The sequence below is a fragment of the Suncus etruscus genome, chromosome 2, assembly GCF_024139225.1.
Source record: "Suncus etruscus isolate mSunEtr1 chromosome 2, mSunEtr1.pri.cur, whole genome shotgun sequence".
Taxonomy (NCBI): Eukaryota; Metazoa; Chordata; class Mammalia; order Eulipotyphla; family Soricidae; genus Suncus; species Suncus etruscus.
This window is the reverse complement of record NC_064849.1, coordinates 22165539-22170782: the sequence shown is the minus strand read 5'-3', so window position 1 is coordinate 22170782 and position 5244 is coordinate 22165539. Positions and strand designations below refer to the sequence as shown.

The window sequence follows — 5244 nt, the reverse complement described above, 5'->3', positions numbered from 1 at the left end:
GATAAGGAAAAGAATTTCTCCTTTATAGCATTAATTTTAGAGTAAATTTTATATTGTTAATATACTCTTTCTAACTGTGTACTCTTTCTCTAAGCCTAAATAAGAAAAAAAAAACAAATAGACCTTCTCAAAATTTTACTTTCAAAAATATAGTTAAACATCAGAGGTACATCTTTTTGAAATGTAGTCATCAAGAAAGATACTACCTTATTTCCTAGTTTTCTGTGAAAATGAATTCTGACTTATATAGTGCCTGGTTTTACGTTTAAACTACTTCTAGTCACAGAGATTAGGTTTTAAATTCAATTATAAAACATAAGAATGCATTATGTTTGCCCAGAAAATTTAGGAAAAACTGTAAATAACAAATGATGATGTCATATATTCTTACCTGAGGACTATCTTTTTTATCTTGTAAAAAATAATACGTGCAATTATTTGTAGGTAGTTAGCTGCTAGAGGGCAGTGATTTTTTTCTCTCTGTCCTTGAAATGTCTGGCAGATTGATTATAATATGTATTTTTTTTTCTGGTTTAATGATTATGCAATGACAAAAACATTCTTTTCCAAAGCAATAAGAAAAGCTAGTCTTTAATCATATTTCCCTAATACCCTAGTTAAATAGAAGACTAACGATAAGATATTTTATTTCATCTCTAACATATATACAAATATTGGCTCCTTGTCTATATTCATAAATACTTTTTACAGAGCTAATCAACCAAAACAAAAAGAGATAGATTTCAAGAAAGCTAGATCTTCTGAATGTCTGGGAAGCTCCTGGCATCCTTTCAGAAAGCTTGTAAGACATTGCCAGGGTTCTTATACATGGCTTTGAAAAATCTCAACAGTGGTCTGTGCCAGGAACTGTCAGAGCTAACATAACTCACATGCATAGAAAGTCATCAAAATTTCTGACATATCAGGCAAATAAAGAGTTTGGTATAAAATGGTTCTTGTCAAAGTATAAAAGGTGTCAATTTACTTCTTAATCAGTGACTGCAAAGTTTAGAGAAAATATAAAATTAAATAAAGCCAGATCTAGAGGGAAAAATCTTTTAAGGTCTTCCTTTATACGGTACCTTGGAACAAAAAAATGATGATTATATTTGGTGTCTGTTTCAAAAGATTAACTAAATATGGAATTAAGTAAATTAACAAGGACAGTGACTCATGCTTTCTTCATTATATATTATAATCATTTAAATTGTTTATCATATTAATTTTTTAAAGGTAAGAATACAATTAGAAAGACCGGAGTGTTGATGCAGTGGTAGGGCACTTGCCTTGCATGCGGCTGACCTAGAATGAATCCCTAAGCATCCTATGTGGTCCCCTGAGCCAGGAGCGATTTCTGAGCTCATAGCCAGGAGGAGTAACCCGAGCATCACCGGGTGTGGCTCAAAATAACAAACAAAACAAAAACAACAAAATGAATATAAATAGATATCTTAGATTACAAATAAATAGCTAAAGAAAGATCATAAAAAAAATCAACCTTAAGTGGTGAATTTATCTTAGTGCTGAGGCATCTGTTAATATTAATGTTAAACATAAACTTGAGCTTCATAACATCTCTATCATTAAGCTTGGGAAGATCTTTAGAGGATCCATGTTTCCCAAACCAAGTAAGGAGACTGAACTAAGATTAAGAGGACAAAGATGGAATAAAATTAGTCTGGTCATATCTAAATATTCACAGAAGCCTGACTAATTTGAATGAAAACCAGGAGCGGGAGAAAATATATTTAAAACATGTATTGCCCTCTGAAACATTCAAAATTTAGTTTTATTAGTAAAAGCTAACTCATCACTTTTTTATTTTATAAAAGAATCATTTTTTCACTAATATTCATAGAAGTTTTGCAAGCATTTCCTCAGGATTTTTGAAAGCTTTTCAGTAGAAGATGTCCTCCAATCAGAATCCTGTCTATTCTGTACTTCTTACATAGGTTATTAGTCATTACAATCTTATCAGCAGGGAACAGTGAATGCTAGGACTAATTGAATATAGTCTTTCACTCTTCAAGGATTCAGCAAAGAGGAGATTTTAAAAAGATGAGTCATGGAGCTCCAGGGAAAGAATTTATAGAGAGTTACATACTTGGAAATATTTTAATTATTTCTGTCAACATGTTTTGAATATTAAATAAACAGCAGGATTGCTGGGCAGTCAAAGGAGAACTGTGTGTTAGTTCTTGTAAGATAATCAAATGGATCTGGTCCAACTTTTGCAATAATATTAGAGTGAGGTTTGAGTCACAACATACAAATTATACTTCTAACTTTGCTACTTGAGGACATCAACTAAATTTCTCAATCTTTATTAGTCATTAAAAATAAAGACAATGATTGCCACAGATCACAAAGTTTGTGAGAATTAAATGATTATATAAACATAAATTTTTCAAACAAATATTGGCACAATAGTAAGCATCAGGGCTGTATTTGTATTTGTATGAATTCTACAAATGAAATTCTGAAGTGCTAAAAATGAAAGCAAATCAAAAAATGTTTATAATTGAACTTAGCTTTGCACTTGAATTCTTGCATCCCTTGCACTACAGAAAAAATTTACATGGCCCGGTTAAAGTTTCATTAATTTGCAGTTAAATTTAGAGATTTATGACTTTTCCCATTGTTTTCCAGATTCAAACAAAAGAATTATTCTACCTTTCTCTTCTCTAAAAGTTCTGTAGGTTCTGTGTTTTCTCTGTAACAGTAAGCAGACATAAGATATTTTTCCATGTTGCTTCTGATAGTACCATTTTATCCAAATTAATTTTATGAAGAATAATAAATTGAAAGTAGCATTTCCCCTCAAAACGTTTAAGCTCCCTTTTCATAGTTTTCAAGTAATAAAAGTTTTCTTTAAATAAGAAGCATGAATCTAGTCTGACTCTCATTATTTTGAAGGTGGCAGCAATTTCTTCTCCTTGAAAATGTTATTTTTATCCATGAATGTGTAAAAATGTACCACATGTCTAGGTGTACTTGTTATTAACTCTACATGGTAGTCCTTCAATTTAGCCATTTGAGCTTATTTCAGTAAACTTCCTGAAAAGTTTCTTGCATTTATTAAACAATTTTTTCTATCAATTTTTATAGATAAACAATTTTATGTATAATTTTATATGAATATTAAATAATTTTAGGGTACATCCTATAGTTAAAGCTTGTAGGTTCAAATGTATGTTTTTTATAGCATTACATATATTATCAGGTTATTATTTTGAACCAAAGAATTATGATATTCATAATGAATAATAATTCACATTATTATTATGAACCAAAGAATTATGATATCCCTGCCAAAGAATTATGATATTTTTATTATGTTTTTTATTTTAGGATTTATGTTCGGGGACATGCAATAAAACTAATATTGGAACTTATGAGGTAATACAGGTTTTAGTCCATTGCCTTCCCTATGGCTAGACATGATTTGATTCTTATCACAAAACATGGATATCTGGGCATTTCCAGGATTGATTCTTAAGCAGAGACTGTAATAAGCTCTTGGCATTACCAGTTGAATTTCGCAAATCAAAGAACAAAAACAAAAAGAAATATATACCTTCCCTCTTCCTTCTATTTATAATACATTAATAAATTGTACATGCATATTTTATGAATCACCTTGTAAGTATTGTGAATTTTCTAACTTCTATACAAATATGATTTAATCAGTCCTGTGAATTTGTTTACCCATATATGTTGACTATGTTCTAGCTTAAATTATAGATAAATTAGATTGAACTTAAGAGTATCAACAAGATCTAATGTGTTTGGGATTTTGAGAAGCAAAATTGAGGTCAGTAAAATCACTATCAGTAAAATCACTAATTAGTACCTGCCTGAAAAACATGATATATTAAAGAGATAGCTAAAAGCTCAAAAATCAAAAAGAATGAGAACATGCAGAGCTGGTGGGGATGTGGAGAAAAAGGAACTCTTATTCACTGCTGGTGGGAATGCCATCTGGTCCAACCTTTGTGGAAAGCAATATGGAGATTTCTTCAAAAGCTGTAAGTTGAGCTCCCATATGATCCAGCTATACCACTCCTAGGGATATATCCTAGGAACACAAAAATACAATACAAAAATCTCTTCCTCACACCTATATTCATTGCAGCATTGATTACTATAGCCAGACTCTGGAACCAACCTAGATGTCCCTCAATAGATGAATGGTTAAAGAAACTATGGTACATATACACAATGGAATATTATGCAGCCATCAGGAGAGATGAAGTCATGAAATTTTCCTATACATGCCTGTATATGGAATCTATTATGCTGAGTGAAATAAGTCAGAGAGAGATATAAACACAGAATGGTCTCACTCATCTTTGGGTTTTGAGAAGGGTGAACATTTGTGTGGTGATTCTCAGAGACAATATAGAGGAGGACTGGAGGATCTGGCTCCTGACATGAAGCTCACCACTGGGATCATTTAGTGCAGTCACAGAAATAATTACACTGAGAACTATCATAACAAAATGTGACTGAATGAGGGAAGTAGAAAGCCTGTCTAGAGTACAGGCCTGTGTGGGGTGGGGAGGAAGGACACTTGGGATATTAATCATGGGAATGTTGCACTGGTGAAGGATTTGTGTGTGTGTGTGTGTGTGTGTGTGTGTGTATACATATATATATATGAAAAGATAAGGCCTCCCAATTCTTACCACAGACTGTGTTCTTTACACTGACTGTATAGAAAGAGGAGGTACAGTAAATGAAAAAAAATAATAAAACATCAAAAATCAGTTGTAATGAGTCGAGGAAGAAATATCACTAAAATTTTACTTTTTGTTCTATGATAAATACTTTTAGTTATTTCTCTTTATCCAGTAAGTTGATTTATTTATTGAATGGTTGATCTGCAGTGATTGTTACTGTTTATTTAGTCACACAATGTTGTTTTTTATTCTGGATAATAAATGAGCATTTGATAAAAATGTATAGTTTAAAAATAACTTCAAGAGACTGGAAAAGCACTTGTTGCTTATTTACCTATCTTTAAATATTAAACACCAAAGAGAAATGCATAAACTTTAAAATGTTAAAAACTTAAAAGTCAGGCCAGAGATATAGTATAGGCTAGGCTCTTGTCTTGCACACAGCAAACAGATCACTAACAGGAGTAATGTCTGTACACAGAATGATGAGTAACCCATAAGCACTGCTGGATGTGGCCCCAAATTGAAACAAAAATTTCAAATTGTTTGTAATCTGTAAAAT

The 5244-nt window shown here is 31.6% G+C and overlaps 1 pseudogene; it reads left to right on the top strand.

Annotated features, from left to right (window-relative positions):
• The first annotated feature begins 4671 nt into the window (after nucleotides 1–4671).
• LOC126002736 (uncharacterized) lies at nucleotides 4672–4762 on the top strand (annotated as a pseudogene).
• Nucleotides 4763–5244: the final 482 nt, after the last annotated feature.